The sequence below is a fragment of the Protopterus annectens genome, chromosome 3.part0, assembly GCF_019279795.1.
Source record: "Protopterus annectens isolate FY-2018-M chromosome 3.part0, PAN1.0, whole genome shotgun sequence".
NCBI classification, from domain to species: domain Eukaryota; kingdom Metazoa; phylum Chordata; order Ceratodontiformes; family Protopteridae; genus Protopterus; species Protopterus annectens.
The window spans coordinates 1,643,659,537-1,643,684,285 of record NC_056731.1 but is presented as its reverse complement, the minus strand read 5'-3'; the positions used below and the strand labels follow the sequence as shown (position 1 = coordinate 1,643,684,285).

The 24,749-nt window shown below is 43.5% G+C and overlaps 1 protein-coding gene across 2 annotated transcripts in view; it reads right to left on the bottom strand.

The window, feature by feature from the left end:
* The window catches only part of DCAF13 (DDB1 and CUL4 associated factor 13), a 781,821-nt gene that overhangs the window by 330,643 nt on the left and 426,429 nt on the right, over positions 1 to 24,749 (bottom strand). The window lies entirely within an intron of this gene.

The following is a 24,749-nucleotide window of genomic DNA, read 5'->3' as shown; positions in this document are numbered from 1 at the left end:
TACCCCCACCCCAGACTACTCCTGTATCATTGGAGCTAATTCTGGATCCTAAGGGCGCCCCAGGGTCTTGGGTGTTTCTGCATCCATCTTATTATTATTATTATTATTGTTGTTATTATTATTATTATCATTATTGTTGTTATTATTATGATTATTATGATTATTCCCTACCCCCCCCCCAGTGAAAAAGTGGTTACATCCAAGGGCAGGTGTGCAATGAGGACAAACTGTGCATCTCGCTGTCTCTACAGTACCTTAGCCTGGTTCACCTCCCTCCCTGTATTGGACCATGCCTCCCTCCCAGTGACATTCTCAGCCTTCACCTAGGATTGTTGCAGAGATCTCCACCAAGTATTGTTCCAAAAAGACATACACATCACCCCCCCCCCCATTCCCCACTGGGATAGGCTTGCTCATTCTCTCCTACCACTCCATCAGTTGCCCAAGCCACTAATCTAATCCATGTCACCTGGGCCACAGTCAGAGCATTATCCGTCTACCTCACCGGAGCAGTAACTTGTTTACTTAATGAGTGTGGCAAGGCTAGCTATTGATGTTGCTTGCTTTGCTTTTTGTTCTCTTGTGTTATTACAAAAGTCCTTTCTACCAGTTAGATGGAAACAAGTCCTGAAGAGTATAACCATGGTCATATAAACAGGTGACTTCTACATTAGACTTCCTTGTTTGATGAACCAGGAGTTGTCTTCAAATAATACCAGTTATGAAAGGCAGACATGAAAAAATGTGGTATGTTGTTCTATCAGACAGGAAGTAACATAAGTGAATTCCCCTACATAACAAATGTTGACACAGTATGGGGACAGATGAGGTCTCCCCGCACCTCTCTCCATAGGCAACTCAAGCTTGTTTGTAAAAGACGACAGTTTTTCACTACCAACTTAATTATCCAGCTAGCACTACAAGAAGCTTTGAGTATCAATGACAGACTTTACCAAATAAAAAACTGCAGGTAACATTATGCAGAATATCACTTACACAACCTGAACTCAATAAAAAGATATGTTTCTAGACATTAAAGCATCATGTCAACATCAAAGCCATGGTCTCAAGCTAAATGCAAAAAAATCCGTAGTAATCCCCTTTGGAAAAAACAGAGTAACCGCAAACTACAACATAGGAGGTAATCCCCTGAAATCTGAAGAAGAAATAAGGGATCTAGGGACCCAAGTAGATAGTCAACTTTCCTTTGATAACCATGTTGCCAAAGTGGTTAGAAAATCCTTCTGTGTGACCCATCTGATCACGAAAGGGTTCGCATCAAGATCTAAGGATGTAATGGTGCCCCCTCTACTCTTCCCTCATCAGACCCATTATCGAGTACAATGCACCAATTGGAATGTACCTGGCTAGACATCTCCAGCAGCTGGAGAGACCACAAAGGTACCTAACCAAGAGGGTTAATGGCCTCAAACAGTTGCCCCATGCAGCACGACTGAAAAAGCTAAGACTGTTCTCTGTTGCATACCGCTTTCTCAGAGGCGAGGCGATCTCTGTCTAATGTACAGAGCCATGTCCAACCCAGAATTGTTGAACATGCTCCATCTTGGCAAAACCAAATCTACTCGAGCTACACGCTCTAGGGATATAAACCTCAACACAACAATTAATAGAACATGCTGGAGGGACAGATTCCATTCGCAGAGACTTCCCTTACTATGGAACAGGGTCCCGATCTACCTAAGGGAACTACTAAAGGGGCGGTGAATACCGCACAACGTGGCTGGGCTAATATATGCCTTCAGGCAGATAGCCCAGTACCAACCTATGAACCGATGTCAATGCAAAATGACAGAAAATATGGTTTGTTAGAAAGAATCAGTAATAGCCCCTGCATAGAATTCTCTAGCTTCCAGGACTAAAAGTTACAGTTACTCTGTACATCTACAGTACATAGTAGATCAGACCTTTCTGATGATTTAACAATACAAGTACTCCAGTACAAAATTAATTGTGCTCCAACAATTCAAGCCAAGCTTCTCTACAAATCCCTGAAATGAAGCAGGACACTGTAACCAGCCTGCCATTGTTACAGTAGGCCTCATGTTTAACCAGTAAGGAGAAAGTACAGTTTTGTACCTACCATAAATGTAGATGTCCGAACTGGATAGCATCTGCAGTCATAACAAATGGGTTGTCCTGTCGTCAGGCAGCCCTTCGGTTGGCCGGATTCCAAAGTCCGGGTCCGGCTTCGGCTGATGTCGCACTTCACCCGACGTCATCTCTGCTGGTCTTCGGGTATAAAGGCATCAGCCGACGCCATTTTCCTCAGTGTTTCTTGCCCCAGATGCCTATTGCCCTCTTGGAAAGCTAAATTTTGGATAAATGCCAATGTTTCCAAAATAGTAGAAGGCAAACACAAAAATTAAACATGTATGTACATATATACAAACAAATACACCATAAGAGACTCCCCCCACAGCTAGCTATTAGGAGGGTAAATACCCTAGGAGTACCGCAGAGGGGAAGGAGGGAGGGTAATCCTGACTGCAGATGCTATCCAGTTCGGACATCTACATTTATGGTAGGTACAAAACTGTACTATGTCCTTCATGGATGCATCTGCAGTCATAACAAATGGGTAGAATACCATAGCCAAACTAGGGGAGGAGGAATAATAATTATGGTGTAGTCAGGATCCCTTGCAGAACAGCAGTGGCAAACCCTGCTCGGGATCTAGAATATAGAGGTAAATTATAATGCTTGGCAAATGTATGCACGGAGGTCCAAGTAGCCGCCTCAATAATGTCCTTGGTTGCCACTCCTCTTAAGAAAGCTGTGGTAGTGGCTGTAGTCCTTGTAGAATGAGGTCTTATGTTCTGTGGAATTGGTTTTCCATGGTAGGAGTAACAGAATCTTATGCAATTTCCTATCCATTTGGAGATTGTCTGTTTGGAAATTGCTTTTCCTTCCCTTCCTGTTGCATAAGCTACAAAGAGCTGGTCAGTTCTTCTGTTACCTTTGGTTCTGTCCAGGTAGTAGCGTAACTGTCTATGTACATCCAAGGTATGCATTATTCTTTCACCTCTGTTTTGTGGATTGGGAAAGAAGGTAGGTAGGTGGATTGCCTGGTTTAAAGACACTCTGGATACCACCTTAGGCATAAATGTAGGATTAGTTCTCATGGACACCCTATCTTGATGGAAGATTAGGAAGGGTTGTACTGCCATTAAGGCCTGTAGTTCCGAAACCCTCCTTGCTGAAGTAATAGCCAGTAGGAAAGCAGTTTTCCATGACAGGTGTTGTAGATCTGCTGTTGCTGCTGGTTCAAACGGGGGGAGTGTCAACTTTTCTAGTACAAAATTCAAGTCCCATGCTGGTAATGGTGGTTTCCTAGGAGGTTTTACATTCTTGATCCCTCTGAGGAACTGCCTGAGTAGAGGGTGTGAAAAGACAGGAGGATCAAAGCTGTATTCTGCTGAAATAGCTGATGCATGTATCTTGATGGAGGAATAGGACAGGCCTGTATGTAGAAGCTCTGCCAAGTACTCCAGAATGTTAGCAATATCTATGTTCGACACATCTTTTCCTCTTTAAGTACTCCAAATGACGAACCTTTTCCATTTTCCTGCATAGTTCCTTCTTGTTGAAGGTCTGCGGGCTTCAGGGATAATGTCTTTAACCCTTTGTGAAAGGTCTGGGTTAGTCACTGCTATGTGATGTTCCAGGCAGTCAGTTGCAAGGTTTTTAGGTTTGGATGTATGATGTTGTAGTTGTTCTGAGTTAACATCAGAGGCATCAGCGGTATTGACCACATTTTCTCCCGAGACATGCTCCTCAGCAATGGGTACCAGTGTTGTCTTGGCCAGTTTGGAGCTATCAGAATTATCCTTGGACGTTCCTCTTTGATTTTCAGTAGTACCTTGTGCATCAAGGGAAGAGGTGGAAATGCATATGCTGTCAGGCCTTTCCAGCTGAAGGATAGAGAGTCCACCTTCCATGCAAGTGGGTGGAATGTCCTTGTGCAGAATTTTTGAGCTGGTGATTTTGTGGGAAGCGAATAGATCTATTTGTGGCATTCCCCATTTCTTTGTGATGGCCTTGAAGATGTCTGGGTGTAGCATCCATTCGTGAGCATCCGAGGTGGTTCTGCTTAAAATGTCTGCTAGGGTGTTCTCTTTTCCCGGTACAAATATTGCCTGTAACTGGATGTTGTAGCTGAGAGCCAGATTCCAAAGGTCCAAAGTCATTCTGCATAGGGGTAAGAATGAGTGCCTCCCTGTTTGTTGATGTACCACATGACTGTGGTGTTGTCTGTCCTTATCATCAAATGGCCTTCTTTGAGGAATGGTCTGAATTTTAGGATTGCCAGTTTTACTGCCAGCATTTCTTTTGGTTTATGTGCAGGTGTAGTTGGTCCTGAGTCCACAGTCCTTGTGCGCATTTGTCCAGCATGTGTGCCCCCATCCTAGGTCTGAGGCATCCGTTGTGATGGTTTGGTTTGCTGGAAAGTTGTGGAAGGGTAAGCCTGGGTTTGACTGGCATGCCCGAGCCCACCATAGGAACTCCTGTTTTAAGCATGGGATTAGTGGTATTTCTGTTTCTAAGCTGTGCCTGTGTTGAGACCATAAATTCTTTAGGTACCACTGTAACTTTCTCATATGCAGTCTGGCATGTGGGACCAAGATTATGCATGATGCCATGAAGCCCAAGGCCTGCAGAACTTTTCTTGCTGTTAGTTTGTTCTGCTTTGTTAATGCCAAGAAGTAAAGAGGGAGTTCTTTTTGTTTTACTGCAGTTAGGAATGCCATCTGTTTTACTGTGTCCAATTCCGCGCCCAAGAAAGTTCTTGTCTGGGATGGTATCAGCCTTGACTTTTGTAGATTGACTGTGTATCCCAGGGCTTGTAGCAAGTAAATGACCCTTTGTAAATCTGTTGTCAGCTTGCTTTTGTTGTCCGCTTGTAACAGGCAGTCGTCCAGGTATGAATAAATTTGGATTCCCTGTACTCTGCAGTGAGCGATTACTGATGCCAGGCATTTTGTGAATACTCTGGGCCCAGTAGATAAGCCAAAGGGCAATGCTGAGAATTGATAATGCTCTGATCCTGCAAGAAATCTGAGGTATCTTCTGCAATTTGGTCGAATGGGGACGTGCAGGTATGCCTCCTTGAGATCTAGAGTTACCAGCCAACACTCCTTGCCCAGCATGGGAAGAAGTTGCTGTAGGGTCAGCATTTTGAATTTTGGGACAATGAGGTATGTGTTTAAGATGGACAGGTCGAGAATAGGTCTCCAGTTTTTCTCTTTTCTTGGTACTAGGAAGAGTCTGGAGTAGAATCCTTTGCCCTGTTCTGTTATTGGCACCCTTTCCACAGCTCTCATCTTTATTAATTCCGCTATCTGGTGCAGGGCTTCTATTTTTTGATTTGGGGGCAGGTTTGGCATTCCTCTTTTACTGGTAAAGTGTGGAAGTGGAACCGGTAGCCTTGGTCTATGGTTTGCAAAATCCACTTGTCTTTTGTAATATAGTGCCAATTTTTCGAGAATAAGGCTAACTTTCCGCCTAATGGTGCTGCTATTTGCTTCCTGGTAGGCGGAGTCAGAGCCAAGTCACTGTGATTGTCCTGTTGCAGTGGCAGTGGTTGTGTCTGTGCCTCGGTTATTGCCTTGCCACTGTCGTCCTCTGTAGGCACCTCCTCTGGATTGATTTCTGCCCCTAGAGCGTCTGTTCCTGCCCCTTTGTGATCTTGTGGAGTCAGGAAAGGACCAATTTTTGGCAGGCCAGTTCCTGCTAAACCTTGGGGCTGAACCTGTAGGAAATCTTTAACTGTTTGTACAGATTTTGCCTTCTCTTCCATTTTCTTCATTACCTGCTGGGCAGGTTCCCAAATAGACTGGCCTTATCCATAGGAGCATCCAATAGCTTAGCTTTAACATGATCCGGTAAGACCTGTTCTTTCAACCATGCATGCCTTCTTATCACTGTGCCAGTCATGGCTGATCTAAATGAAGCCTCCAGTGCATCATAGCCACATTTTAAAGAATGGTTACTAACCTGTTGGATGTTATTCACCATTTCTAATACATATTTCTTATCTAAAGATTCATCAGAGGACAGCTTTTTAATTAACTGATCAAGCATAAACTCTTGGTATTGGATCATGTGAAACTGACAGTTTAAAGCTCTAGCTGAGAGAGTAGCAGAGGTGTAGACTTTTTTCCCCATCTCTCTAAGGACCTGGATTCCCTTTCAGAGGGAATAGGGTTTTTTGCTGTGGTCGAGGCAACTGCCTTAGGCCCCTGGGATATAGTTTCGGGGTCTGCAAGCGGGGCCTTGTATAGGTGGTGATGAGTGTCTGGCACCCTGTAAAATCTATCTGGTTTGGCAGGGGCTGGAGGTAAAGAATCAGGTGCAGAGCAGACATCATTAAATGCATCGTCCACAACAGATAGGACAGGAGGTATAGCTAAGGGCCTATGTTGTGGTAAGTGCAGAAAAGTCCTAAGCCTTTTTCTGGAATCTGAGAAATCTTGTCCCTGCCATTGGAATAGTTCTCTCATGGCATGTAAGGTTTCCCCAAAGGAGAATTCCTCTGGTGGAGAGGCAGCTGGGATGGATTCTTCAGCATCTGAATCTTCATAATTGGAAAAAGGAGCCTCTGGCTGGTCTGTAATGTCTGAGTCATCCGCAGAATCATCAGAGGACACAGGCTCGGGGGGCTCTGCTCTAGGTCTCTTTTCTGGGGGCTGAGAGGCCCTGTCTGGGTGAGATTGGGATCCCCTAATTAAGGATATTAAATCTTCTGCCAGAGTAAGCATTTGTGAACTAGGAGTGGGCCTGAGTGAGGGTGGTTTAACAGGCCCTGATTTAGCTGATTTGGCTGCTTTAGCCCTGGCAAAGGCCTTAATAGACATGGCTGCAGGAGGCCTAGCAGCACCACGTGCTGGGGTAGAGATATCCAAAGGGATGGTGTCTGATAGATCAGTAGGAGCCACAGTTGTAGGCAAAATTTCTGAGGCTGATTCAGGTAAGGTAGCAGGAGCCTCAGTAGTAGTCATGGATTCGGCTGAAGATTGACCAGTTTTCTCGGTTTCGGCCGAAACCGAGACACTCGCGGCTTGCTTAACCGTGGTTTTGGCCGAAACCGCGGACCGCGAGTGTCGGTCCTTTTCTTTGTGTTTTTTAACAATTTGGGTAGTCGGAGGATCCGACGGCATAATGTACGCAAAATCTGAGCCGAAAAACTGTTCAGCAAACTCCGACCGACGCCTAAGCGTTCGTCGGTTGAAGGAAGCACAGGCCGAACAGGCTGCTACGTCGTGGTCTGGGCCTAAGCAAGGCAAACAGTAAGAGTGGAAATCTTTATGAGGTATTTGTTTCCTACAAGTTAAACAGTTATTGACTTTTTCTGACATCGGCTGAGGCAAGAAAGAGTCCCCAACGGGGTACTTAGCTTTTTAGAAGTCTTCGAAGTAGTATTCGGTAGTAGTAATCTCTGGATCTGACCGACCGGCACTTGCGAACAGCTTCTGCTTCGGGCGCCACGCGGCAAGAAAGACTGGGGAAAATGGCGTCGGCTGATGCCTTTATACCCGAAGACCAGCAGAGATGACGTCGGGTGAAGTGCGACATCAGCCGAAGCCGGACCCGGACTTTGGAATCCGGCTGACCGAAGGGCTGCCTGACGACAGGACAACCCATTTGTTATGACTGCAGATGCATCCATGAAGGACATTCACTAAAACATCAGCTCCAGCAGATAAAAAACATCTCTTTTAAAAAGATATCTTTACTAATAAATGTTGAACAATGCCAATGAAATGAATGGACTTTCACTGAATCTGTAGTTTTCAGATTATGAAATACAAGCTCTTACTTTCATTTTTACAGTACTGTCTGCCATAATTGTTCTATGGACTATTACCTCCTGCTGCTCTTGGGCAACACTCCATAAACTGACTAATATAAAACTAATTCATAATATAAAACATCTACTTCTCAAAGGCATCTTCCATTCTTAAATGCTAAAGTGCCAGTGGAATTACTTTTTTCATCTGTCGCTGTTAATTTGGACTTGGGAGTTTCTGTAGTTCGAATGCAAAACTGCAATTTTAATTTACAGTCTAATGTATTCCATTTTATTTTTCCACAGACTGTTTTGATAAAGTCTCTGCCCAAAGAGATTGTGGCTTCAGATCCCAATTTTGTTGATTCAGCTGCTAACAGTACATCCACACTGGATGCTTTTATTACCAACCACGTGAATACAGATTTACTGGAGAAAACTGGCAAAGGAATCAAGGTATTGGGAGCAAATAACTAGAAGGGAAAGGTAGTAGAATGGGAAGAGGCCAAGAAGACATTTGGACTGCAGGCTAGAGACTGGCTTCCCTATCAGGAGTTGATATCAGAGTACAGATAAACAAAAAGGGTTAGGGGAAATCCTAAATGAAAGACCATCACTGGTTGAGTTTTTTTACTGAATCTAGAACAGGGATAATTTGTAGGTCATATAAAATATTGCATGACAACTACAGGAATCAATCAGAGGAGGTAAGAAAGGATTAGGAAGAGAGACTGGATATGCAATTCGTAAAGAAACAATGGGAGGAAACATGTATAGCTCCCAAATATGCAACAAAGTCTAGAAGATTTAAGATTTTTTTTTTTGTCTGCACAGACATTTTTATACTCGGACACAAAGAATACCTCTTAACAGTCCAGATTTTTGCCTCAAAATTTCGGTCTGTACCTCATGAAATTTTGGGTTTTCTGGCAAATCACTGGGTTGATCAGAGGAATGAAATCACTAATGTCATACATTTGAGTTTCAGACTTCATATCCTTCAGAAAATGTATTTTACCACAAATCCTGTTATTCTAGCAACTTTATAAGTTTATAAGAACAATATTTAAAATCTGTCCCTATTTTGGGCCTTTGCCCCCCCCATTATGTCAGGCTTTGTCCAGATTTCTTGGGCTAACAGAATCTGTAGTTTTACTGGCCATTTTGGGCTATATCCCTTTCATCTTTCTGTTTAAAACCAGTGTTTGCACAGTTTTGTGCATCGCTCAGTGCCGTTTAACTAGGGTTAAACTATTCCCAGTGCCAAGTCTGCTCTTCTAATTTCCCTTAGAACTAGCCAGTTTTCTAGTTTTAGCACTCAAAACTGTTTCCTTGTTTTGTTCAAAACTCATTGCAAGCACTAAATAATCTACAAATTACTGCAGCACTCAACTTTCCTCACTTGTTAGGAGGAAAACAGTTTTTAGTACTTAGATTAATAAGCACCTATCCATGCATGTCTAAGGGTCAGCTCCTGGTATTTTCCCATGTCCACCTGATGAATCTGTGCATCTTGAGGCAGTGTAGCAATTGCCTCATGTACACTGACAACCCTCTCCTCCTACCAACCAACACTGTAACCTGTGAGAGATGGACTTATATAGCCAAGCTCTCTCCAGCCAAGACTGTACTAGACAGTCAACACATAGTCCATCAAAACCTACTCCAACTAAACCCACATATAGTAACACAAAACACACACCTACATTCGCAGAGGTTCTCAATTAAAATCTGCCAGGAGACCTCCAAAGCTGAAACACAACCAACCACCACCCCCAACACTACCCAAATGACACACAGCCCACATAATCAATGTGCTACACAACCTCAGCCCATAAGGCAAAACAACATACCCAACACACTAGTCATAGGTGACTCTATAGTCAGGCACACTGATGTCCCACTCACCAGGCTAAACAAGGACAAAATTACTGTCAGCTGCCTGTTGGGTGCCAGGATCCGCTACATAACGCAAGCACTTGGGTCGCTCCATAACACGTACAAATATGACTCTGTCATTGTCCATGTTGGGGTGAATGACTTGAGACGTACCTCCCTGGACTACATGAAAAGAGACATGGAGGAGCTCTCGGATCATGCAGCCCAGGCAGGTATGACCCTAGCCCCAAGTAGCATCCTGCCATCGCCCAGAATGATACCATAATACAAGGGCAAAATGATTGACTTCAACAATTGGCTAAGCTTCTGTTGTCATTCTAAGGGGATCCAGCGTCTGCCTGCACAGGACAACATGATCGACAGACCACGATGCTTTGCAAGAGATGGCCTGCACCTGTTGCCCCTGGGATACCGGATACTGGCTAAGGCTCTTGCCACCCCTATAGTGCCTTTTTTAGGCAAGGTTCAAATGACAAACTCACCACTGTAACAGGTCTAAGCAAGCAAAATCTGAGGGTAATGCTACAAGTCTAAACCTCAAAATGCACCCACTCGAGGCACTCATTAAAATGGAGAACATCGAAATCTGTGCAGTGACGCAGACCTGGTTCAAGGCTACAGAGAGCACTCCTGCATTACCAGGCTATAACTCATACCACACCTTTCAGCCACCTAACCTGGACCAAAACACTAAAGGAGGAGGCATGTCCATATTCATTAAGGATATCCACACCTCCACACTAGTTGTTCAACATAATGCATCCGAAATTATCCAAGTGCAACTAACACTGGGCAAGACTGCAATCCAGGTTGTAGCTCGTTACAGATCCCCCACCATGCCCCAGGATGCCCACTCCACATTTCTTGATATACTGGGTAATACCAATACCCTAATAATGGGCAATTTCAACTACTCCACCATCAACTGGGAAAAGTACTCATGTACTAACTCATTTGCACAACACTTTCTGGAATTCATAAATTACAATGCCCTGGATCAGCTTGTCCATACCCCCACCAGGGGCAGCAATATCCTGGACCTGGTCATGAGCAATATGGGCAACCGATGTTTCACACCAGAGTTCAACTCCTCGCTGGTCAGATCCAACCACAAGTTTTCCCTTTGGGAAAAACTCTGTACCCATGAACTACCACATAGGTAGTCTCTCCTTTGATAATCACATCGCCACAGTAGTCAAGAAATCCTTCTACATGCACATCTCATTACAAAGGGGTTCACTTCCAGAAAAAAAAGAGGTCATTGTTCCTCTCTACTCATTCCTCATCAGACCCGTTATAGAGTACAATACCCCATTTGGCATGTACTGCGCAAGACATCTACAACAACAAGAAAAGCCACAGAAATACCTCACTAAGAGGATTACCGGCCTCAAACAGATACCATACGCAGACAGTCTCAAAAAACTCCAGCTCTACTCTGTAGTTCACTGCCTACTCAGAGGCGACCTCTGCCTAACACACAAAGCATGTCAAACCCAGATCTGTTGGACATGCTACACTTAAAGAAACCCCAATCCCTCAGAGCCACACGCTCCAGGGACCTAAACCTTGCCACCACAATAAACAGAACATGCTGGAGGGATAGATTCCTGTCCCAGAGACTTCCCATGCTCTGGAACAGACTACCCATTCATGTCAAGCAAAGCTTCTCATTAGCCCTCCAGGAAAAATCTTCACAACCAGATGGGAAATAGGAAATTCACCCCGGGGATCACTTCTGTGGCTCTGCTAGAGTGGTACAGGAAAATAACTTTCTTGGGTGGTGAAAGCCAGGGAACTTTTTTGATTAGGCTTATATAGCCCCCAGGGCAGATAGCCTAGTACCTACCTATGAACCTATGAACAGATCGAGAGGTTTGTGCCAAAGATTTTTTTTGTCAGATAGATTGCAAACGTGGGAGGTGTAACACAGAAGAAAGAGGTAAATGGGAATGTAATGAGTTGGAAGACTTGAAAAAAAATCCTTGCAGACTACTCTGTCATAAATACTAGTTGAGCAAACTGGTGTAACTAAGGATATTTTTTAGCTGTGATACAGAATCAGAATTGCCTAGACATAGTAAGGTCTTGTGAAGTTTAAATATGGTGTCTGTCAAAAAGGAATTACTAGAAACTGGAAATCAAAATCTGAAGCAGCCATAGTAGAAATAGTGAATACAGTAACAGAGATAAGAGAAATGAAATGGAATCTTGAGAAAAGGGTAGGTGCAAATTACATAAAACAATGGGAATTGTGGGAACAATGCATGCAGAATGATTTTGTCATAATCCATGTTGTTGTGAATGACTTGAAATGTGCCTCTCTCGACTATATGAAGAGGGACATGATTGAGCTCACTGAATATCTGTCCCAAGCAGGGTGTCCCTAGCCTTACACAGCACCCTACCATCACCCAGAATGATGCCTCAATACAAACAGAAAATGACTAACAATTGGCTTAGTTTCTGGCATCATTCCAAGAGGATCCAGTATCTGACAGCCTGGGAGAACATGAGTTGACAGACCACCATGCTTTGCCAGAGATGGCCTTCATCAGTCTCCCCTGGGCTTCAGGCTTCTGGCAAAGAGTCTTGCCTCCCCCTTAGTGTCTTTTTTAGGCAAAGTCATGAGGACAAAATTACCAGTGTGAAAAATTCTTCTAGACAAAATTTAAAGGTCATGCTGCTAAACAGTAGGAGACTTAGCATGAAACTGCACTCATTGCAAACATTCCTCGCCCTGGAGGATTCTGACATTTGTGCAGTCAATGAAACCTGGTTCAAAGCTGCGGAGAGCACCCCAGCCTTACCAGTTTACTCATCCTACCATACTTTCAGACCCCAAATGGAGGGCTACAAAGCCAAAGGAGGTGGAGTTTCAATATTTATCAAAGACATACACACCTCCAGGCTGGTCAAACAGTATGACGCACAGGAGACACTCCAAGTGAAGGTAACTCTGACAAAACACCTATTCAAATCATAGCTAGCTACAGACCCCCAACCATGACTCAGGACACCCACTCCATCTACCTGGACTTACTTGAATCCAAGATTCAACCCTCTAACCTGATCCTAGGTGACTAACTACCCAACCATAGAGTGGAAGAGGAACACCCAGAGATGCCTCAACTTTGTCAAAGGTGAAAATATCCTGGACCTGATACTAACCAACATGAGCAGCCACTGTAGTATTCCTACAGTGTCATCCTCCTTGGTAAGATCAGACCATAAAGCAATCACTATCAAAGTCACTCTCTCCCCAGACCCCCCCGTTGCCAGGGTCAAACAAAAAAACTTTTCTAAAGCTGACTGCAGTCTCCTAACAGCAGGTATAACAGCTTCACAGCCACCGTCCCTTCAGTTGGAACTAGCACTAATGTCCAAGCCTACACCAAAAAACTATATGAGCACCTATATAGCTGCAATGACTCAGCAATACCTGACAGGACCAAATCATCTTCCTCAAGGAAGAGTAAACCTGTCTGGTGGACAGCAGCAATAAACAAACTCGATAATAAAATGAAAATAAATGCTGACTAGGACCAAGAAGGAGCAGGTGCCAAGTTGGAAGCAATCTCTCCCTTTGTCTGAAGAAGCAAGTAAGGTCACTGGTGAAATCCTCTAAGGCTAGCTTTGAGTCCAAACTGGCCACATACACTAAGAACAATCACAAGGCCTTCTTCACATACGTCCATAACACCCAAATCTGCTCTGAACCGGTGGTAGGCTGAAAATTATGCCAATAAGTATGCATGCACAAAAATAAACATTTCCTTCATCTACAAGCAAATACCCCACATAGGTTGTATAGGATAGAGAAGTACAGATAAATCCCAGCAAAAGAAAGGGGGACGGAGGGAGGGTAACCTGGACTGCAACAGTGAATACACTCTAATATCTACATTTATGGTAGGTACACAACTGTACTATGTTCATTGTGTTTCACTGTTGCAGTCATTACTCTTGGGTTGAATTCCAAAGCAGAGGATGGGTGGCTGGGCTAAATAGGATTAGGAGAGGCTATGAGGCCCTGCAGAACTGCAGTGGCAAAGCCTGCTCTGGATTTAGAGTAAAGAGGTAAGTGCTAGTGCTTTGTAAAAGTGTGCACTGAGGTCCAAGTTGCAAACTCTAAGATGTCTTTGGTTGGTACTCCTCTGAGGAAGGCTGCTGAAGTAGCTGCTGCTCTGGTAGAATGAGGCCTAATGCCCTTAGGCACTGATTTGCCATGCTGAGAATAGCAGAAACGGATGCAATGACCTATCCATTTAGAAATAGTCTGTTTTGAGATAGCCTTTCCTTGTGATCCTGCAGCATATGACACTAAATGTTGCTCAGTCTTTCTGAAAGCTTTAGTTCTGTCCAAATAGAAGTGTAGCTGCCTGTGTTATGTCCAAAGAATGCAGAATTTTCTCACCCTTGTTCTGTGGGTTTGGATAAAAGGTAGGCAAGTGAATGGTTTGGTTGAGGGCCACACTGGACACCACCTTAGGCATAAATGTTGGGTTTGTCCTCAGAGAAACCCTGTCTGGATGAAAAATGATAAAAGGTTCCACAGACATGAGTGCTTGTAACTCAAAGACTCGTCTTGCAGCAGTTATTGCAAGGAGCAGAGCTGTTTTCTAGGATAAGAATTTTACATCAGCTGTAGAGGCTGGCTCAAAAGGAGGCAGTGTGAGTTTTTCCAAGACATAATTGAGGTCCCATGCCGGAATTGGTGCTCTCCTTGGAGGCCTGATGTTTTTGGCCCCTCTTAGGTATTGCCTTATTAAAGGATGTGAAAAGATAGGTGGTTCCGTATTGTAATGGGCTGAAATGGCAGAGGCATGAATCTTAATTGATGAAAAAGAAAGGCCTTTGTCCAGCATCTCAGTTAGGTATTGTAAAATCTGAGGAATGTTTGGTACATGTGTGTCAATGCCTTGTTCCAAGCACAGAATCTCTTCCATTTTTCTGCATAAGATTTTCTGGTACTGGGCCTCCTGGCCGCCAAGATAACATCCATAACAGCTTTTGAAAGAGGAGTGTTCTGAATGGCTACATTATCCGCCATGCTGCCAGATTCACGGTCCGGAGTTGGCTGTGCAGGATCTGATTGTTTTGTTGGGTCAGCAAGTGAGACGTTTGAGGCAATATCCATGCTGGACCTTGAGACAAGCTCTTTAGGATTGGGTACCAGTGCTGGCATGGCCAGTCTGGCGCAATCAGTATAATTTTTGGCTTCTCTTGTCTGATCTTTAGGAGTACCTTGGGAAGGAGAGGCAGTGGAAGAAAGGCATATACTGTTAGGTTTTTCCAGTTGAAGGATAGGGCATCCACTCTCCATGCTTGTTTGTGATAAATCCTTGTGCAAAATCTCTGTAATTGGCAGTTGTGAGGGGAGGCAAATAGATCCATGTCTGGGCATCCCCATTTCCTTGTTATCATGCTGAAGACTTGGGGATCCAGTTTCCACTCATGGGGATCCATGAGGTTTCTGCTTAGTTCGTCTGCCAGAGTATTTGTTTTTCCTGGCAGGAATTGTGCTTGCAGGTGAACCTGATAAGTCAATGCTGTGTCCCACAAGGTCATTGCTGAATGTGTGCCTCCCTGCTTGTTTATGTATCACAAGACCGTAGTATTGTCCATCTTTATCAGTAGCTGTCCTGGATGAAGTAGATCCTTGAAAGCTGTCAGGGCATTCTGAACAGCTAGCATCTCTTTTTGATTGATATGAAGATGCATCTGGCTTGCAGGCCATGTGCCCTGAATACATTTTCCTGCCATATGGGCCCCCCAGGCATAATCTGATGCATCCATTGTCAGTGTCTGTCTGGCTGTGGGTAAAGTGAATGGCAGACCCTTGTTGTGGTGACAGGCTTGTGCCCACCATCGAAACTCCTGTTGCAGGCAGGGAATGAGGGTAATTACTGTCTCCAGGCTGTGGCAATGCGGAGTCCAAACACTTTTTAGATACCATTGTAGTTTCCTCATATGCAGTCTGGCATATGGAATTAGTAGAATGCAGGATGCAATGAAGCCCAAGGCCTGCAGGATTTTCCTTGCAGATAAGTGGGCCTTTGTTGCCAAATTTTTGAAGTAAGAAGTCAGTTGCTTTTGTTTGTCTGGCGTGAGATAAGCCATCTGGGTAGTTGTATTTAAGCTTGCACCCAGGAATAATATTATCTCTTGAGAGGGTACTAGTTTTGATTTATTTTCGTTTACTGTGTACCCTAGGCAAATTAGTAATCTTTTCACAAACACCAGATGCTGTAGAAGAATATCTTTGTTCTCTGCTTGAATAAGGCAGTCGTCCAAGTAGGGATATATTTGAGTTCCTCTTCGTCTGCAGAATGCAATTACTGGTGCCAGGCATTATGTGACGACCTTGGGCGCAGTAGATAAGCCAAAGGCAGTGCAGATAATTGGTAGTGCATTGAGCCAGCTATGAATCGGAGGCATCTTCTGCAAGATTGTCTGATTGGGACATGCAGGTATGCCTCTTTTAGGTCCAAAGTTACGAGCCAAGCCTTCTTGCCCAGCATGGGCAGTAGCTGCTGTAGAGTCAAGATCTTTAATTTTGTAACTTCCAGAAATGTGTTTAGTATAGACAGGCCCAGTATTGGTCTCCAGGCTTTGTCCTTTCTGTGCACCAAGAAAAGTCTTGAGTAAAATCCTTGCCCCTGCTCTTGTTGTGGTACTTGTTGAATGGCCCTCATGTCCATGAGGGCTGTAATTTGTTTTTGTGCCTCTGTCCACTGATTGTGTGGCAGGTTTGGCATACCTTTTGCCCTTGGCAGGGTGTGAAAATGGAACCTGTAACCGTGGGACACTATGTTCAAGACCCATTTGTCTTGGGTAATCATTTGCCAATTTGCTGAAAAAAGTGCTAGTTTTCCCCCCCGGGGGGCTGTCAAAAGAGAAGTGCTTGGATCTGGCAGAGGAAAATCATTAGGACTGTTTCCTGTAAGGTTGCGATTTGTCTTCTCTGCTTTTGGAGGTAGGAGCACCCCATTGTTTAGGCCTGTATAAGCCTTGGGGCTGAGATCTGCCTCTGGGAAATCTGTATCTGCCTCTTTGTGGCCTGTCTGATACTGGAAAGGACCAATTTTTTGAAGGCCAGTTTCTGCTAAATCTGGATGGAAGTACCTGTAACAAATCCTTAACTGTTTGCATGGATTTCGCTTTATCCTCCATTTTCTTTAACAACTCTTCTGCTTTGGCACCAAACAAAGTATCATGCTGTAATGGAGCATCTAATAATTTTGCTTTAACTTGATCAGGCAGATTCTGTTCCTTTAACCAAGCATGCCTTCTAATAACAGAACCTGTAACTGCGGCCCTGCAAGAGGCCTCCAGTGAATAATAACCACATTGCAAAGTATGCTTTCCCACTTGTTCAGCTGCATGCAATAAATCCTGCATTTCCTTGTTCTCTGCACATTCAGAATGTCAACATTTTCTGTTTAAGCAGCGACATTAAGTATTGCTGATATTTAAGCATATGAAACTGACAATTTAAAGCCCTTACAGCCAAGGTAGCAGAAGTGTAAACTTTTTTCGCCCATCTGTCCAGTGCCCTAGAATCCTTATCAGAGGGGACAGGGTTTTTTGCAGTGGAAGCTTTGAACCCCTTGGGACCCTGAGATATAGTTTCTGGGTCAGCAGCGGGGTTTTTATATAGGAATTTATGAGAATCAGGGACCCTGTAGTATCTGTCTGGCTTAGCAGGAGCAGGGGGTAAAGAGTCAGGTGACAGGCTGGACTCTGAAAATACATCATCTACAATGTCTAGAACAGGTGGAATAGCAAGGGGTCTGTGCTGAGGTAGAAGCAGAAAGTCTCTGAGCCTTTTCTTAGATTCCGAGTAATCTTGGCTCTCCCGGTGGAAATGCTCCCTCATGGTATGCAGGGTTTCCCCAAAAGAATAATCCTCAGGAGGAGAAGCTGAAGGAATGGATTCTTCAGCATCAAAGTCCTCATAGGGAGGAATAGAGTACCCTGTTCAGAAGAGGAATCAGAGGAAATAGAAACCTGATCAGAAGAATCATATTCTGTCTCTTGCCTAGGCCTCTTATCAGGAGGGGGATGGGAACCCTTGATCACAGTAATTAGGTCTTCGGCCATTTTAAACATCTGTTTTTTAGGCATGGAAGTGAGTAGGAGAATGCTGTACTTGTTTCTTTGTCTTTAGAGCTGCTTTAGTCTTTGTCTTTGAAGGTGAAGATGGTTTAACATATAACTGTGTAGGTCTGAATACACCCTCAGAAGCCGATGCCTGCTCAGCGGCTCCGGACCCATCTGAGAGAATGATTTCAGAGAGTCCAATACCTTGAGTATCCAGAGGCTCAGTCGGCTCCACGTGGGAGTTGGAAGCGGCCTGTGGCTCTGAGGTAGCGGGCACCAGGGGCTGCAAAAGCACCTCACTGAGAACCGGCGACTGGCCTAGTGGATGCCTCGTCGTCGGTTTTGGACCTCGGATGCCTATCCTTTTCCTTGTCCTTGCGTTTTTTGTAAACTCCGGTCGTCGGCTGTTCCGACGGCATTATATAATTAAACCTTCGGCCAAAGTAATGAAATGCAAAATCGAACCAACGTTTAACAGTGCATTGGTTAAATCTAGCGCAAAACCGACAGCTAGCAACGTCGTCGTCAGGGCTTAGGCAAGGAATACAGTAAGAGTGAAAGTCCTTATGAGGTATTTGCTTCCCACAAGAAATACAATTGTTAACTTTTTCAGACATTGGTCTGGAGCAAGAAACAAGTTTCCCCAATGGGGTACTTAGCTTTAATGAAGACTTCGGTTCTGAAATTCTGATTCGAAAATCTCAGGAGCCGGCCGACTGGCACTTGCGAACTGCTTTTGCTTCGGGCACCGCACGGCAAGAATGACTGAAGAAAATGGCGTCGGCTGCATCTTTTATACCCCTGGTGCACTGACGCCAGGGAAGAGGTGACAGCAACCGACGCCGGACTTAGACTTTGGAATTCAGGCCGACTGCGGGTAGCCTGCCAGCAGGATAACCCAAGAGTAATGACTGCAACAGTGAAACACAATGAACATCCAATGGTCTGTGGCTGACCAAGTGTGCAGATGACTGCAAGATGGGTGCAATCTTAAATTCCCCTAGTGATGTGAATGTCCTCCAAGAGGGCCTTACCCAAACTAATGACTGGTTGCAGAAGCATGGCCTCAAACTGAATACCAAGAAATGCATCATATCCCCTTTGGGAAAAATGGCGCCCCGCAACCTGACTTTTGACAACCACATTGCTTCGGCTGTACAGAAGGCTTTCTACATGGCCCCCCTCATAAGTAAGGGTATTTCATCCAGGAACAAGGAGGTCATAATATCCTTGTACTCCTCCCTTATCAAACCCATTATCAAGTACAATGCCACCTTTAGCATGTAGCTTGCCAAACACATGCAGCAGCTGGAGAGACCACAGAGGTTCCTGACCAGAAACATCCAGGGTCTCAAACACCTATTCTATACAGATAGGCTAAAGTCTTGTCCCTCTACTCAGTCTCATACAGACAGCTCATAGGTGACCTGTGTCTGGCATACAAGGCCATCTCAGACCCAGCCTTGATGGCGCTGTTGCTTATCCATAAGTCAAACTCCACTCGCACAACCCGCATGCAAGGCCTCAACCTGATCTGTGACATTAATAGAACTTATTGGCGGGATAGATTTGTGTCCCAAAGACTCCGCCATCTGTGGAATAAACTCCCTCTCTATCTCAAGCAGAGTACCTCACTAGCCCTTTCAGTTGTTACAGGATCATAGAAAGTTAGTAGGCTAATGGCCCTAGGGCCCTTACAAGCCTAGCCAAGTTCTACCCTTATTTACATGATCAACACCTATCACCTCCTATCCAAGAGGGACATAGGTGGAACAACTGGGGTGAATTTAAGGTTACCCATCCAATCGTCCAGACTGTGTTTGAAGAGGGCCGTGTTATGCCATGAAATGGGAGTCTGTTCCAAAGGGGTGGTGACCTCTAGGAGACAAATCTGTCCCTGTAGTAGGTTCTATTAATGTCACACACCAGGTTAACGTATTTAGAGTGAGTAACCCATGTACTATTTGACTTACAGAGATGCAACATTTCCAATAAAGCAAGGTCAGAGATTGCCTTGGATGCAAGGCAGAGATCGCCTCTAAGTACGTTGTTGTGTCTTTCGGCTTTTCCCGGTTAGGGGTCGCCACAGCGGAACTCCGATCCGCTAATGATTGGCAGTAGATTTTTACCTGCCGAGTTGCCAGCTCTGACGCACAACCTTCAACAAAGGTATGCCCATTCACGCATGTCTCCACACAGACGACGCTCTAGCTGAGAATCGAACAGGACAACGTCTTACTGTGAGGTGACAACGCTACTGCAGCACCACCACCGAGATCGCCTATTTAAGTACATTGTTTAATATTTAGGCATAGTTACAGGAAGTATGAAGGAGAAATGTTTTTGCGTACAAGTATTTTATTAATTTTTAGGTTTTAATGTTCAAATTTATTATGTGTATATAAAAATTTGTATAAGCAATACTTTTTAACAAATATTATAATTTTATATAAATATAAACTTTTTATTGAAGTATTAGGATATGAATTTATGGTAGTTGCCATCAATGTTATTTCCCCAGTGGATAAAATGTGGTTTTGTGTGTGTTTTTTTGAGTAAATGTGTTTTTTGAGTAGATTGCTTTAAGTATTCTGTGAGGATGTTAATTGTTTAATTGGAATAGGTGGGGTGGTTGCCTATAGGTATTTAAGAGCAAGTTGTTTGGTGTTTTAAATGTTCTGAGGAAGACTTGATTGTGGGAAGAAAGCACTCAACTTGTATTTCTGGAGAAATTAATAAAGTGTTTGGATACCTACAGTGGTTGTGGAGTGGAAATCTGTATCACCTCTGAGTAGTTTGGATGAAACAGAATACACTGACAGTTATTTCAGACGATCCACATAGGACAGATGATGAAGACCTAGAATTTTCCTTGTGAGGAACCTTTGTGATCTCTCCAACTGTTGCAGGTGCTTAGAATGGTATATACCACAAGGCGCATTGTACTCAATTACTGACCTGATGAGGGAAGAATACAGGGAGGTTATAACTTTTTTTTTTCTGAAAGCAATGCCCTTACTTATGAGATGAGCAATATAGAATGCCCTTCTTACCACTGTGGAGAATTGGTGGTCAAAGCTGAGGTTGCTGTCAACCTGAGTGCCCAGATCTCTCACCACCGAGTGCGTACTTAGGGTGTTGTTATTGATGTGGTAGTTAGCAGGAACAATCACCCTTAGCGAAAAGAATAACAACACATTTTTTTTAAATTGAGTTTAAGGCCATGACTTTGACACCGATCATTTGTTTGTGTAAGACCCTCTTGTAGGATGTTGACATCATTTGGAGGTTCTATGACCGCTCCCAGTTTCTAGTCATCAGCAAACTTCGTCAGCCACAGACCTTTAGTTTTTGCTTGTACTTCAGAGAAATATATTCCAAACAGTAGAGGTCCCAGGACTGATCCCTGTGAAACATCACTGGTTACAGGTCTGCTGTTGACGGTGGATTCCCCTATTTTGACTATATGGGTTTAATAAGTGAGCCAAGTTAGTGACCCATCTAACGATACAAGGATTGATAGCTAGCTGGATGAGTATGTCAATGATGCCTGAGTGGGGGATAGTGTCAAATGCCTTGGCTAAGTCTAGGTAGGCTGTATGCATGGATTTCCCCTCATCCATGGCCTTGGTGACTGTCTCGAAGTCCACTAGGTTTAACAGGAACGATCTCTCTTTGACAAATCCAAACTAAGTAGGGTCAAGTGTTTGGAGAGTACCTATATCTATGCTGATAAGGTCCATGATGATTCGCTCTATGGCCTTGCAGATAAGGCTAATCAGGCTAATAGGCCTATACTTCCTGGGATCAGTGGAAACACCACCCTTGTGCTGGGGAATAACGCTGGACATTTTCCATTCAGTTGGGATGAAGCTGGTGCTTAGACTATGAATCTAAAGAGTACCCAGTGGTGTTGCTAATTCTTGTTGGAGACCACGTAGGACACAGCCTGGGATGTTATCAGGTCCAATGGATGCAGTGTTCCTGGCCTTAGAGAGGGCATTAACAACCTGCTCTTTAGAGATACAAGGTAGGGGACAGGTGGCAGGGATGTCATGGGGTAGGTACTTGTGGTGGGGACAGGGGAGTGCAGTTTTCACAGAACCTGTCGGCCCACAGGTTAGACATGTCCACAGGCTCAGTATATGTAGTATCATTAACTACCAGATCAGCACAAATCTGGGCCTTTTCTATTAGGGTACGGATGTAACTAAAGAACGTCTTACGGTCGTCTTTAGTTGAGGAAGCCAATTTTGATTCTTAGTTTGCTTTGGAGGACTTCACAAGAAGTCTTATTCACTTGTTTAAGCTAATGAGGCAGTGTTATCAGTTTTGGGCTCACTCACTCTAAACTCTTAGATAGCAATTTCTTCCTCTTATTGTAAAGTCTGTTAATAGCAACTGTCCACCAGGCAGGTTTGCTCTTCCTCAAGGAGACTGTTTTGGTCCTATCAGGTACGGCCAAGTCAATGCAGTTATACAGGGTTTGTATAAAGCACTGGTGTACAACTTGGCATAGTTGCCAGTTTCATCTGAGGGGGGAGGTGCAGAGAAGCTATTTATACCATCCCATAAGAGGTTATGACCATCTTGTGGGATGGACTCTCCTTTTAAAGGAGGAGACAGCACTTTCATTTCAGAATTTTGGACAGGAATAATCACTAAGTTAGTCCTACATGGGTTCACCTATTGTAATTTATCTTTTTTTTGTCTGTTGCATCTTTGTTTTGTTGCCACCCTTGAAAAATGCGGCCCCTAAACATTAATCTTTTAATTGATTTATATATTCATTCAGTATGTATCCAGACAGCATTTGTTTCTAACAGAAATCCATACCATCAACTTTGGTATCTCTTAGTGAAAAACATAGCAGACAATCCATTTTACTGTGCATCCTGCTGTTACTTTACAGGCTCCTTGATCTCACACAAAACTGCTAACAGGGCTATTCACCTTAGTTACATCAAAGTTTAGCCCTGATAGATTGTACTACTGACATCCAAAATTGCTCATACGTTACACACTATAAACTTACCAACTTAAGTAACTTCCTCTGTCCCCTTTGTCAATACTTTCCAAAGACACAAGCACATTTCATACAGAAATTGTCTCCCTTACCTTATCTTTTATTTTTCCACAGACAGTATTATGATTAGTTTCTGCCAAGCTGATTGTTTCTTCAATATTATCAAAACAGCGCACATCTGCATTTGATAGGTTGTATTTTCACAGGACTATCTAGGCATTACTTAGTTCAATTGTTTTAAGCTTTGCATTAATTATCATATTTCTACTGGTGTTTTTGATTAACAAACAGGTTAATCTTCAACTACTGCAGGAAACTAAAACATGGCAAAACCACCTAGGCACACAGCTTGTATTTTCATTTCCAAGTCCACCATTACTGTTTTTCTGCCTTGCTAGCTTATTTTTATACTTTACATTAGTATTTATTTTTTCTGAGTTGCATCTGTATTGTTTCAGATTATTTTCTAATCCATTTCTGTACTCATCTCCAAGCACTGCCATTTTCATGAAAGGATGCCCAACTGCACTCCTTTCTAGAACTTTGTGGCTACAGTGCATCTGTACTGACTGCTTTCATCACCAAGTATGTGAAAACAATCCTATACAATACTGCTCTTGCTATGACCATACTGTGGGATATGCTCTTCTTTTATTTTTTGCTCAATGCAGGAAAGCATTTCCATATTAGAATTTAGAGTTAAACTGCTCATGGAGATACCACTGCCTGGGCTCCTACTGAATATGGAGTTGGAGTACATAGGCAGACACTGCTGTACATGCTACTTAATTACTTGACTGAGTTTCAATTCATCAAGACCCAAGCTTAGGCAATTATTTGCCTGTATATTTTGCAATATGGATATCCAAAGATAAACCAAACAAGCATATGTTGGAATAATTATATGCTGTCCCTGGCTAAGAGGTCAGTGGTGCTAAAGAGGATGAATTTGGGGTTACCCATCAATTTGTCCAAACTGCATTTGAAGAGGGTAAGAAAGGTTATGTGGAGTGGAAGAAGCAATATCTTCTGTGATACATACCAATCCATCCAGTCCAGCATATTCTGTTCATTTTGCAAAAGAAATTGAGGTTCTTTGAGTGGACGGTTATGATACTGCTTGACTTGGAAATGTGTAATAGGTCTGACAGCATAGGGTCTGTTGAGGCCCTATAAGCAAGGCAGATCTAGACCCTCAACAGTATGTATGATATGAAGAAGAGAGAAAACTTTGAGTCAGTCTGAACAGTTTTTATGATTTAAGCCCTCAATTGTTTTTGAGTGAGAAAGTATTGTGGTCCTTCCAGCTGTGACAATGGTTTGGACAAGCATATCCTGAAAAGGAGCATTATACTTCATGATCGGCCAAATGAATGCTGAGTACAGTCGAACAATTATGTCTCTGGATCCTTGGATATAAGCAGTGTAACAAAAAAAGGACTTCCTTCGTGGTTACGTGGTGATTAAGGGACAGCTCATTGTCAATATACTGGATCAGTTTTCAAGGTGGGGAGTCATGTTTGCCAAAGGATACAATTACACATTTCCTTGCATTTAGGTTTAGTTTATGGTTTTGACATCAACTATTTGTTTGTGACTGGCCCTGTTGCAGGACCCTAGTCTCCTCTAGGAAGTTAATGATGACAAGTTTGCAGTCCTCTGTACACTTGGTCAGCCACAAACCCTTAACATTAACTCTATCTCAAAGAAGTAAATGCCAAAGAGGAGTGTCCTAAGAACTAAACTCTGAGGCAGTCGGCCAGTGACAGGTCTTTTGGAGGCAGTAGAGCCACCCTCCCTTACTTTCTGGATTCTGTTTGTGTATCAACATGCTATCCAATGAGTTACAAATTAACATTTATCTGGGAGAGTTTATCTACAATGCTGGAGTGTGGGAAGGTGTTAAACAGC